This window comes from Lissotriton helveticus, chromosome 4_1 (genome assembly GCF_964261635.1).
Source record: "Lissotriton helveticus chromosome 4_1, aLisHel1.1, whole genome shotgun sequence".
Taxonomy (NCBI): domain Eukaryota; kingdom Metazoa; phylum Chordata; class Amphibia; order Caudata; family Salamandridae; genus Lissotriton; species Lissotriton helveticus.
Window position 1 is genome coordinate 870,798,836 of NC_136063.1, and position 14,402 is coordinate 870,813,237.

Consider the following 14,402-nt stretch of genomic DNA (forward strand, 5'->3'; position numbering starts at 1 on the left):
TCTCAGATGATTCACAAGACAGTAGACCAGAGAGGGCCAGCTATCCCTTAGCTCCCAAAGCCCAGTGATGCAGGGTGCAACATCAGGAAGGCCAGGTCAGATTGACACGCTATTTACAATACAAATGATGTCTACATCCAACTCTGCAGCCCCCCAGCAGGAACAGGACCAAGAGAGCAATGGGGCCTCTGGCGGTTCACAGCACAGGTCCCATATGCCACTCCCCAGACCTAACAGCCCAGCCCCCACATCCTTCACTAAGGATAACAATACCTCAGGGACAAGAACAAGAACTAGACATTATGGCCTATTCCGGTCCCCTAGCCAGCAGCATTACAATACACAGACACACTATAAAGGATGGTATCTCCTTAACACTGGTCCCAAGCGAAAGGAAGTATACCTGCTACAGTTTAAAGAAGAAAATAGGGACAGCGAACAGTATTCCTCTGAGGTAGTAACTGAGGGACATATTGTAATGGAAAATGGAATGGAAAAAGAACTTATATAGCGCAAAACTGCCTCCCTACGGGTATCCTGGCGCTTGGTTGGAAAAACAACAAAAGACAGCAGACTCAAGTGTCAATATCCAGAGAGCTGATAGGTATTCCTAGGAAAGAGCCAGGTTTTCAGGGTCTTCCTGAACCCTGTCAGTGAACTTTCCTGCCTAAGATACAGGGGCAGCCCATTCCATAGATGTGAGACCAATATTCTGAATGCTCTACCCCCCTTCCGGGACTTTTTAAATCTGGTAGTTGTGACCAGATTGGTATTTGACGATCGGAGCTGCCTACTTGGATTATACCAAGTGAACATTTTTTTGCACAGGGATAGGACCCTGCCCATGTGTTGCCCTATACACGATGCAGATCCCTATCCAGCAAGAAGTTGTCCTCGAGATAACTTGACAACCTTTTGCTGACAATCTGCTCCAGGATTTCAACCGGATAGGGCAGTAGGGAGATGGGTCAGAAATGTGCTGGATCAGTGGGGTCTAGGGATGGTTTTTTCAGCAAGGGTGTTACGACTGCTTGTTTCCAGATCTCAGGAACCACCCCTTCCTCCAGTGACTGACAGCAGACCTTCCATAGCCCGTGGAAGGTTTCTTTGCCCAGGGCCTCCCAGATCTTATAGGGAAGCGGGTCTACGGGGGAGCCTGACGCTACACTAAGCGCAAGCTGGTTAAATAGGTTCTCCGAAGGGGCGTGAAAGATGTCCAGTGAGGTGGTACTCTGGGAGAGGATGTCAGGCATCAAGGCCAAGTCATCTGGGGTATCAGGTTGAAGTTTACCGGCAATGTTGGTTATTTTATCCCTAAAAAAGGAAGCAATTTCACCACAGAGTTCCTGTGATGCCACTACCTTATTGCTTGCAGAGGCTGGGCTAGAAAGCTCCCCAACGATCTTAAAGAGGGTGTTGGTGCTGCTGGGGGCTTGAAGAATGACTTCAGCATAGTATTTCGCTTTGGCCCTAGCAATCATTTCCTTATATTGGGTCTGAGCCCGTTTCAGCGCATTTTTATCAGAGTCCCAGTAGGCCCTTCTCCATTTTCTCTCTCTACTCTTTTACAAGCTTTAAAAGCTTCCCGTAGCTGCTTCAGTCCGACATACCAGGGAGCCGAGATTTTTTTTCTAAGTTTTAAGGGTCTTACTGGGGCCACTACATCAAGAGTTCCCCCATCGCCTTACAGTATGTCAGATAGTTTTTCCCTACCAAAGAGGGAGAGGAGAACGACAGCTGATCCTGAAAAGGCATTTGGGCCCAGTTTTTTACCACCTTGTTCCATTCTCTACCCTTCCTAAAAAACGATGGCTGGTTGTTTTTATCCACTGAGCTGGGCAGCTTAATTAAAAAATGAATCAGGAAGTGGTCAGTCCAGTTTTGAGGAACAATATCAACCACCTCCGTCTCTGCCTGATTCGCAAACAGGAGGTTCAAGGTATGTCCTCCAGTATGAGATGGTTGCATTACCAGTTGGTGGAGCCTAGGATTCTCACAGCTATGCTTTAGGACCCTTAGATGGTTGTCTAGGCTTCCGTATCCCATAGGTTGAAGTCTCCCAGTACCAACAAGCTTGCATGCGTTAAGCTCTGATTGATAATAGAGTTGAGCAGGGCCTGGTACTGGGTATCCGCCCACGGGGGTCTATAGGAAAGTATGCCTGTGAGTAGTCTACCCTTAGTTTCCTGGAGTGAGAAACCCAGTCTTTCGATCCCCTCAACCTCATCAATCTGAAGAGGTGCAAAGTCCCAATCCTCCTTAAAGATTACCCCAACCCTCCCTCCTCTTCCTGAGGTCCGCGGCTTACGAAATATTTCATAGCCAGCGGGGCAAGCAAGACCCAAGTGCAACCCTGAATCTGAGGTGGTCCAAGTTCCATTTAGAAAGAGAGCATCCAGCTTCATAATTTCTAACAGAGCGGAAACCTCATGGTAATGTTTGTTCAAAGATCTACAATTGATCAAACCACCCTTTAGTATATTCCTACATTGGTCTACACCAGTGGGTGGGTGGAGAGCCCTTTCCCTCTTACCTAAAGAGAGTAGTTGTTCCCTGGTGTATTCAATTCTTTCCTGGTGGGGGCTGCGGCGGGCAGCATGGCTGGCGCTATGCGCGGCCGTTGAGGGCACGGGCGCAGACGGGCTTGCCTCTGGCGCACCATCAGCACGCCCGCTGCGCGCGTGCTGCGCACTTGCATTGCTGGCTCTTAAATCGGCAAGCAGGTGCCTGACCGCTAGAGCACAGCCCCTGACGTGTGGCCGAGCCCAATTCCCCCACCCAAGATGGCACTCGCAAAAAACGCCCGCTACTCTGTTCCCACTAAAGCAGTGGGATGTTAGGATTGTGCAGGTAAGAGTAACAACTCATAAAACAAAGGGCAATATTAAAAAGGTTCTAAGCACTTTTCGCAATTGTGGCTATAATTTTTACAACAAGTGACACGGGTACATTAGATAAAAAGTTAACAAGCAGGTATTCTCCTCGCCGAGCGCACTAAGTAATCAGCTGTCTTTGTTGCTTCACGGTAAGGTTAGCAGGAGGAGGAGGACAGAGTACGACTCATGCCAAAGAGCTGGTAGAGAAGCAGGTGACATTTCACATGAACAGTACTCAAGAAGCCCCACTGGCAATACAGCAACAATTCAGCGACTGCCATTACAAGTAGGCAGGGTAGAGGATAGAATGACTGAACTGACGGGTGGCTTGGGCCAATTTAGTAAGAAGCAACAACAGCACTCCATGAATTAGCGGGTGCTGCAAGCCTAGCAGGGTCACACAGTGTTGGGGTCCCAACTATCATGCCACAGCAAGGGCCACGGACAGACTTACATCAGGAAGCCCAAAGTGTAGCGCCACCACAGAGCAACACAGCAGCTACTCTTACAGCCAACTTAAGTGTACCCCAAGCTCTGCCTACAGTCACTAAGTTTAACCCCCAGATGACACCACCACCTACGCTTGTACCCCAGGCATCCCCTCCAGTAGTTACACCACGCAGGCCAGAAACACCAGAGCTAGACCTAGACAATTTGGATCTGTCAAACAGGCTTGAACGGGCAGAAAATAAGTGGAGAAGGCCGGAAAGAACAGAGATAGAAAATCTTACAGTGTTAGGTAATGGTGGGCGGCCTGATGACATCCCACAGGAATATGATGTATCAGGTACAGCACACCTGCGCACCACCAGATCTAGAGCACTGCCCCGCATGGCCCTTAACAGACCAAGACCGCCATTGACCAATGGTCTGACACCAAATAAGAAAGGAATACTTGGAGAAGGGTCTGACTACTATGTCAATCCATTCTCAGATAACTTGGCAGGCTGGACAGAAGCTAATGCACCTCAAATGAAGGTGTGGCCCCGAGGAGGATCTTTTGAGGCAGAAGAAATGGCCACTGCTGAAGAATGTTTCTTACAGGAGGCAGGAGATGATGATTGGAACTAAGAGTACATGCGCCAAGGCATAAGGGTCTGGCAGAAATACGCACGCAGGTACAGTCACACAAGACCTACAGGGGTAACACACCAGCTGCCCCTGCTGTTGAAAAATATAAATGACCCCCCATCTATGACTCTTGGTCCCTTATGGACAAAGAACATTTGAAGGAGGAACTCCCACCTCTCACAGAGGGTGCGGGAAAGTGGATACAAGCCTTTGAAAAGCACACTACAGGTGTGTCATTGGCTATTTGGGATGTGAAAAGTCTGCTCACCTCCCTGATTGCAGAGGATGCAGAGGATATGTTTACACGCATCGACACAAGACTTTCCACCACTAATACAAAATTAGATGGTAATCCTTTCAATAAAATAAGATCAGCGCTATCGAATGAACTGCGCCAGAAGTTTCCCGATGTCCCAGACATCGGATCTCTAATGTCACAAACAAGGCAATTAGCAATTGAAAAAACAGCTGCTAAATTAGTACAGCAAAAACTAAAGAAAAGAGAGGCTCTTGACGCAGTTATGGTAGCTACACCAGTGGGTCAAATGACTGCTGTCACTAATTTTCCACAAAGTGCCTTAAATGTACTAGGGGGTAACACACAGGTAACAGCACAACACATACAACCACAGCTACCTCAGCAACAAATACCTGTATACCAAATGGTGCCCCAGACTCAAGCCCTTGTACCACAGGGAGCTACAGTACTGCCCCCCATCAATTCGTCTTCACAGGGCACCATCCAGCAGTACCAGGCTGGAGGGTATTCAAGTTAGGACAGCCCACAGACAACTCTAGTGTGTCCCATATTGTCGTGTCTCACAAATATTAGAGAGGACCCAGTTGTACATGCCACGATTAACAACAACACATATAGTTTCTTGATGGACACAGGTGCTACATTCTCCTGTATCAGGGAGGGAGCACTGCCCATCTCTAATCAGAGCACAAACACACTGGATTTCTCTGGGGCAATAACAAGGGTCCCTTTCAGCCAGCCAGTACCAATAGAAATAGGAGGTAAATGTATTCAGCAGCGTCTACTTTACTCAACACAGTCCCCAGTAAATCTCTTGGGACGTGATCTCATGGCCAAATTAAATATGAGAATATATTTCAGTGAGAACGGCACAATGACTTTCTCCATTCCTGATACACCACTGACCAGAATGATGGCTGTCAAACAAAAATTCCTCAAGATATACAGTATTTTTCGATCATAGGCCTGAAGAATGCCTTCTTCAGTTTCCCATCGAATACTGACAGCAAGTATTTATTCGCATTCTCAGTTCAGAAATAGGCAGTTCACATATCAAAGATTACCTCAAAGCTACTGTGAGTCCCCCAGTGTGATCAACAGAGTTGTCAAAGATGATTTGTCAAAATTTCCAATGTGAAAGCACTCTGCTACACTATGTCAATGACATACTCCTCTGTAGCACCACAGAGCAAGAGTGCTGACAAGATACAATTGCTCTACTTATAACACTAGCACAGAGAGGTTACAAAGTAGACAAACAAAAATTGCAAAACTGGCAGGAAGAAGTGCAGTACCTAGGTCAGATGATTTCAGCATCAGGAAGAAGAGTTACACCAGGAAGAGTAGAGGTAATAAGGAGCACCCCAGAACCTCAGCCAGTCAAAGACATGAAAAGTTCATAGGACTAGTGAACTACGTCAGACAGTGGGTCTTTGACTATTCTACTGTCACTGCACTACTCCTGAAAGCTGTCAAAATGTCTAAAGACAGGCATACCAGGATTGACTGGCACCTGAAATGACATCATCCTTTGTAAAATTGAAAGATGAGATTACAAATGCACCAGTGTTTGGCTCTACTGACTACACAAAAGAATTCTATCTGTTCACTCACTGTAATGGACGGGTCATGACAACAGTACACAGCTATATGATCTCATTGCACAACTGCACCTCCGAGAGATTTAGGAGAGTGCCCCACCTGAAGAAAAAGAGTTGTGTAAAAAGAGGGGAGTACAGCAGGATGTTTCAGATTTTATTTACAGACAGACAATGACAGGGAAGCCTGTCATGCCACAGGCTCTTTTGCAAATAGCACTCAGTCAGTTACACCTTTCTACACATGTCCCTCGTGATGTCATGTCTACAACTTTGCAGACAGAGTGGTTCATCCCCAATACATATGAGTAGATACAACTCTTCGTTCATCAATGACTCATTTGTCAACAGTGTTCACCTAATCCAGATATGAAAACAGTTGCCTCAACAATACCAAGGCCCAAGAGTCCTTTGTTTAGATGCTCCACATTGACTATGTAGACATGATTGACAGGTGCCAGAACTACTGATCAGCCTATCACCCCAAAGCAATGGTATTTGTGAGTGCCTCAACGGCCTGCTCAAAGCCAAGATCAGTAAGATAAGTGCCACAATTGGAAAGAAATGGCTCTATTACCTTCCCATTACTCTGTTTACACTCAGAAACATTCCCAGTTCTGATCATCACCTCACACCTCACCAGCTTGTCACTGACAGATCAATGAGTGTCGTTGTTCTCTCTACCACACCTAAAGTAGACACTGAACTTTCATCTGAGATTTTGAAAGTTGAATTGTTTAATTATTTATGTGCCCTAATGCATGCTTCAAAGTTCCTTTCCATTCAGATATCAAAGACAAAGAACAAGGGTCCTATTTCTGAACTTCTGCCTATCTGCCTTGGGACACACATCTTTGTAAAAGAAAGCAAGTCCGGAAGTGGAAAGACCCCAAATTCAACGGATACTTTCAAATCATGGACCCTTCACCCACAGCTGTCTGAATAGCCCAAAAGGAATGGATTTATTGAAGCCACGTGAGGACCCACCTGGCACCATCCCAGATCTGAATATTGACCGAGAGGAGAGCTAACACTAATTGCAGCAAAACACTTTTCAATTAGGACCTTCAGTACGGCACCTCCAGCCTCATGGACATCTATTGGGCCTGCGGAGAACACATCTACCTGCAACTGCCTCCCCGCTGGCAAGGACTTTGCTCAATTGTAACGATGCATGAACTGCATCTGGTTGTTCCAGCAGCAAACGTTTCCCACATCCATACCCACCCGATGACAGGTGATGTTACCCTGCTCCACCACCGAAAAAGGTAAGTCAAGAAGTATTTCTCAGATGGCCCATTTCAGGAGATTCCACAAGAATTCTGCCTTTTCAACGATGCTGAACTTTTCTTCGGGGGCGATATCCCCCTTTTCCAGACCAAAGCTAATGCTCGCTGGCTACAAGTAACAAGATATGAGCTAATGCAGCTCGTCAACAATACCTGTGATGGGTTCAATGCCTGGAAAGAAGAACTACGACCCTTGTGACTTATGGTTCTGGATCACCGCTATTTACTGGACCAGTTAACTGCGATGAATGGTGGTATATGCGCCAAAGTGGTGAGGTCGTCCTGCTGCGCTTTCGTTTTGGCCAATGATGCAGACAATGGAACCCTTACAAAGGCCAGTGAGGACTTGGACAATCTGGGAAGACAGATGCATGAGGAAGGAGGTGCAGAAGCAGACGTCTTACCTAATTGGTTCAACTTGGACTGGATGCCTTCATGGCTGTCTGCAGTACTAAAATGTATAATGCCTATCTTTTGTGTTTTGTATCTGTTATGTTTCGGGACACAAATTTTACTACACTGTATTAAGAGATTCAGCTCTAAGGTAGTTGGGATGAACTATGCAGACTCAGGAGTATACACAGGAATACGCATGTGCAAGGGGACGGGGAAGAATTAGCAATATTAAATATAGTAGAGCTCACCATTCCTGACTCTCATACATTGCAGGTTCCTCTTGATAGTCACTACCAAGCCCATGTGCATAGCGGCCCCTCGCTTCCCTTGGGGAGAGACTTGGTACATCCATATGAGACAATGTGTGACCTATCAGGGGGACAACATGGAGACTTAGGAGCTGCCCTGAAAGAAAGCCCTGATAAGACGCTTCTTCATGACTCACCTTGGCCACTCCCCCCGGCACCAGCTATATATGTGGTTTGAATGGTGTTCAATAAATGAACAAAAAGGGGTAAATGAGAGAGGGACTGATTTTGCCACCATATTCTGAGACATTGTTATCACTCAGCCAGCATGAACCCCTGTGCAGGCCCTTCTTAGATTGGCCAGGGTACCATCATTTTTCTATTTAGTAAGCTGTAGGCAAGTCTGATCAAGATTTTATTCAGCTCCACTGTTTGTGAGGCCTCTTGCTCCAGCCCCCACCCTACTCACGTGCTAAGTTCAGGAACATTAAAGTTCAACATCGCCCCTGTTATTTCGACATACAATGGACCACATCCTAAGACTGTGCATGAGAAAAGGGGAACTTTCCAAAAAAGAGAGGGCAGGGGATGCACAGCAAAAGTTCATAAACTTTGTATAAGTTTAAAAGTAGGTTAGTGGATGGTTAGTGGATGGTTAGGGTGCTCCAACCAGGTGGCGTTTCCGTCCTAGTAACGTCAATAAATAAATTCAATTAAGTGTCACCATACACAAATTGGTGACATCCCTGTAACTGCGGGCACACCTTTGGTTCTTGTGCAAAGCAAGATGTGACACCCAAAATGTCATATATTTAATCAAATGTCCATGTGGCATGATTTACATTGGCAAGACTGAAAGAAAAATCAAGACTTGCATCAACGAGCACAAATCTAACATAAGGATGCAAAATACCAAATCCAATGTAGCGATACATTTCAATGAAACTAGACACAACATCTCACAACTAAAGTTTTTGATCCTTGAAGTTGTCAACAAAAGTGAGGGTATTGACAACAACAAACAATTGCTAAGGAGAGAAATTGCATGGATTTTTAGAATGCAATCTACAAAACCGTTGGGACTCAATGATCGCCTGGAATTTTCTTGTTACCTATGAAGCACTCTTTGGGTGTAATTTATCGAATACATGATTCCGATCAGTGCGACAATACTGTAATTTTATTAATCACATCTCATTGCAATGTTGTTATGTTTATACTTTGCATTTCTTTTATTTATTTATTAACTGCTTCTTGATTTTTAGTCACACTGTTATAATTCACCCAATATGGGGACTTTAGGACCTTAGCACCTAGTCCTTTATCTATATTTACCCCTTCACTCCTTCACAGTCCTTCTTCTGCATCCACCACTGCACTTCCTTGTTTACACCTTCCCCTTCCGGTTGGTACCGCGATTGCCGAATGCCGAACCTACTCTTACGAAGACACCACATCTACTATCAGTAAGTTGGCAATAACATTGCCACGATGATTAAGTGATTGTTATCCTAATGCGATACATTATCATGGACATTCGATTTACGAATCCCGTTTTTTTAAATTCCCATAGGTTTTTTGCGCTCCAAAAGTCAGAAGACACGTGAGTGCTCCGCACGCTCATTATTGACACTACCCCGTCTAGTTTGTTAAATGCTGACTATCGTCTCACTACGTTGATCACGTCCTTAACATGCTTATTATTTTCCGAGCACCTAGTTATGATTACACTCGATCACCAATGAGCCTGTATGGTAGCTACTTTGCGTACACTCCTCACGAGCATGAACCTGCAAGGTACGCACTTTATTAGTTTTATTCCTGTTACCGTGTTACTTAGTGCTGTATTCTCTATTACTTATAGAACTCCCAGATGAAGGGCGGTCAGCCCGAAATGCATTGGAGTTATTTGAAGCAACTTGAAGATTTGATGTGTTGAAAAGATAAACAGTACAAAATGTTATCATGAAATTAATGATGATATTGGATTAAAACTTTTGAAATCAACTACTATCGGAATCTTGCTTTGCACAAGAACCAAAGGTGTGCCCGCAGTTACAGGGATGTCACCAATTTGTGTATGGTGACACTTAATTGAAAAGGGGAACTTTCCCACCGCAGCTACGTCAAGCTGGAGTGATGGATGTGGCAACAGGACATACAGTTTGGTATATTCCAATAAATAAAATCCCTTTACACAATAACACATTTTTTTGCCGTCTGATGCAAATTTACGACAGACTTCCAGTCTAAGAGGCATGACCTTTAGTCTAGCTTATGTGTCACAGTTACAGGAAGGGCTGCAAGAATGTATGGAAAAAGAAGTAAGAAGCACAATCCCATAAGTGTCGCAGGTAGGATAAGTGGCATGGGGTAGCGTGAGATGACGTTCCATAGACTTCTCACCGCCCTAAAGAGTATAAAAAGGGGTCCACAAACACATCTTCGAACTACTCCTCGTCTGTACATAAATGTCAGACAGTGCGTTTTTCTCAAGGGCTATTTTGACAGCCTTTGTTCATGTATTTAAAATGTGCAGCTCTATTTTATACTCTGCAATATGAAATGTTATACTTGCTATGTTCTCAGTAACCCTGCGTTTTCCCTTTATTACATTTAAGAGTCTTCATATTGTATTTTCAGGATTTCTCACTTATAGGCAGATGTGAGTATTCCCAGATGAAATGTGCTTTGCTTTTTGAATGTATTTTACCTCAACTTATAAATGTGTCTTTAAGTCTTTAAGGTTTAGACTCAATGTGTCTTTAAGGTTTAGACTCTCTCTAACTGTTCAAAAGCAACTATTCAGTAAATGCAATCTGATCCAAGGGCCTATCTGAGAATGCGGACCACTGCATTCAGAACTCTGTGAATTGAATTTTATGCCTTTATATTGAAGTTTATTGAAGTTGCATCTTTTAGTAAATCTGTTAAACTTTCAGCCTCAGTTTCCATGGCTCACATATCTGTTTTCTCTATTTTTAGAGCAAGCGTTCCTGCACACCCCGGTACACATTAAGCTGCCCCTATTGTCCCTAGCTCACTCCCTCGCTCATTCCCTGCAGGCTCTCAGAGCTCTGCGCTCAGCCCATTGTCCTTTTGCCGCATAATAAATCTCTCTCGAACAAATTCAAGTTGTGAATTCTGTTGGCCGCAGTGTTTATACAAGGTAAGCACAGCGGCCTAGATATACAATGCCTCCAATTAAATGCATTAGAAAAAATTCAGCATATTTACAAAACCGCCACTTTTGAGCCACAACGCAGTAGGCACTTCCATATAGACACCACTTAAACGCGGGAGTATAACAGAAGTGAAATATACCTGGCACACTTAACACGTAAAATCCTAGGGTCATATTATCAAGCCCAGGTTCTGGTGTTAACCTGGGTTTCTATGGGAATTCACAAGGGCATATTCTCAAGCCCATTGTCGCCACTTTTGCGGCAGTTTCCTGCTGATAAAAGCGGGGATAATGTATCGCCCTTGCTTGATAATATGGCCCCTACTGTTTCCTTGACTTGACCTCATTTTGTGACATCAACGTAATTTTAAATACTAATTTATTTTGTTTGTTTTGCAGATTACCTATCGTACGTCTATTGGAGTCCATATCATAATTTGTTTATAATATTGTTATATTAAAGTTATTTTTGTAGTTCTTTATTATATTGTTATCTTTAAGTTACGTTTCCAGTTATTGTTGTTTTAATAAAAGTTAATTAAAAACAACTATATACGTCTATTTTTTTGGGGGGACGGTCCACAAGAGAAATAATATTTATAACTTGAAGTAGTATGGTAAGCCATTTGAGATTAGGGTTGAAAAGCACTGGCTGTACAAACAGTTATTTTTACTCTGGATCCCCTACAAGAAAGAAAGGAAAGCAAACTAAAACAAAACACTGTGTACCAGATGAACAACCCTGTTGCCCCACTTTCGGGTGCAAAGCCACCCCCCTACAAAATTAAAAGTGTGTGGGCCTCAATGACGCCCCTCCAACCCCGGAAACAATCACTCCCCGGAGATTTCTATATTGTGTGATGGGGGCTGCGTGGCCCTCCGCCTGCTGCTCTTGAGAGCCCTGGAGTTCGACACACCCAGACCCGGTTCCTGCAGTGTCCTGGGGGGAACAGCCATTACAACATGGTCCTAACCACGCGTGACTGTCACCACGAAGCCATTAGCACGCATATGGCTTTACCACGCATGCCTTTACGACGAGTATGCGTTTACCACACATGATAAATGCATAAGCCTGGTAATGGCTTTGTGGTGACGGTCACGCATTGTAATGGCTGTGGCTTACGTGCTTCAAATTAGTTTTTAGGTATGCATGTGACCAAGTTTGATAAGGACAAGGACAAACAACGTGGTGTCTGTGGCAGGAAATCTCATGGATCACAGAGAAGGTAAGCAGGAGGTAAAATAAATATGAAAGTGGCAGGTATAATAAAAATGACGGAGGAAAACTACTAAAATGGCGGAGGACGGAGTGTGTGATCAAGAATTGGCGTCCCAGGCAACATGTTAAAAAAAATATAGATAGAATATGATTATTAATATTAATATATTAGAAAAGTGTAGCAGCAGATGAGGCACACAGCCCGGGTGAACAAAGTGGCAATGTAATACCTGAAATGAGGAGAGGGTGGCTTTACGAACTTGAAAAAGAAAGAAGCTTGGTGTTGTAAACGAGGCTACACATGCGTAGAGACTACAACTGGTGCAGAAAAAAACGTAAAGAAACAATCCCAGAGGTGTACACATGGACCATAGCGGAGCATACCAGGAACTACGGGGTATGTCACTGTGAAGGGTAGGTGAATCGGAAAGAGAGGGGAGTACGGGTGCGAGAGTGCATGTTTGACGCCTAAACAGAAATGTAGAAAGGGAGTATAGGGCTGCCCAGAGTGAAAGTTTAAAGGTTTTGTATGAGTGAAATGCCCAGCTAACTATAACATGTGTGAAACCTATGGTTTTTACAGTGAATTTCTAAGGTTTTTTAAATGCTAATTCCTAACTATAACGTGGCTGAAACCTATGGTTTTTTCAGTGAATTTGCAAGGTTTTTTAAATGCTAATTCCTTACTATAACGTGTGTGAAACCTGTTTTTTTCTGTGAATTTCTAAGGTTTTCTAAATGCTAATTCCTAACTATAACGTGCCTGAAACCTTTAGTTTTTTGAGTGAATTTCAAAGGTTTTGTAAATGATAATTTTAAAATGTATTAATTATTATATTTATTTCTTTTTATTGTAATTTCCTACATTTTTATTATAAATACTTATATTTATTTTATTTTTAAAGTTACATTTCATATTTTTAAAGTAAAATAATAACAAAAGTAAACTCAAAAAGAATGCACTGCTAGTGAAACTGCCTGGGTGAATTTGTAAGTGTTTGTTAGGGGCAGATTTACAACACCCTTGTGCCTCTTTTACACAGCTATTGCATCACTTTTCTGATGAAGTGGTGGTGCAAAAGATGCGCCATGGTATGTGGTATTTAGAATGTGACTTATCTGGGAGGGGCGTCACATTGTAAATCCCTGTACCAGAAGGAGACATTCCTACATGGGGGGGGCGTTCCGGGGCAGGAACACTTCCTAAAAGTGGCTGAGTGAAATCTACAAGATTTCACTTTGTCACTTTTGGGCTCCTGCTGTATCAAAACCCTGCACTAGCTTGAAGCAGGTGTAAGGATTGACACAGCAGTCTGAGCATAGGGCCCCCGCAGGATTGCTGGAGATGCGTTGCACTTGCAACATAACTCAAACAATGCACCACCTTTACAGCACAGATACATCACATATATGTGCCATTTTTGTCCCATGGTACACCGCATTGTAAATACGGCGCATCCATGGTGGTGGTGTCACGGTGCACAATAACTGGCATATTCCTGGGGATATGCCAGTTATTGTATATCTGCCCATTAGTGTTTTAATGTAGTGAATGGATTACTACATACCGATGAATGAGTCACTACAAAACTAAAACAACAGTGTGGTGGAAGTGTAAGGATACAAACTGGTACATTGAAGGTATAAAAGACAAATTTGCAAGTACGTTGAAGACTGCATACATAGTCTATGAGGGTTTGAAGCAGTCTATGGCCTAAGGCCTATTTTAATGCATGAGTACTTAGGTAGTGAGTGGATGATTACAGTTCTGCAAGGAAAGAGCCTGATTGAATTTATAACAGCCTCAGTTTTACCACAGTATACAGATAAACACATACTGCTGAATGGCTCACTACAATATTGAAACAGTAGTGTGAGAGTGTTTGCTGGAAGTGTAAAGATACACATTGAGGAATTGAAGGTATAAAACATAAGTTGCTGGTGCATAGAACAGTGCATGCACAGTCTAAGGGGTTTGAAACAGTCTATGGACTAAGGCCTGTTTTAATCCATGAGTATCTAGATAGTGAGTGGATCATTACAGTTCTGCAAAGAAAGTTCCTCAGTAAATTTATTACAGCTTCAGTTTTACCACGGTACAATGGAAAAGAACATACTGCTGACTGGTTCACTACAATACTAAAACAGCAGTGTCAGTGTGCTTGGTGGAAGTCTAAGGATACAGACTGGGGAATTGAAGGTATAAAACACAAGTTTGCAGGTGCATACAAGACTGCATGTATACTCCATACGGATTTT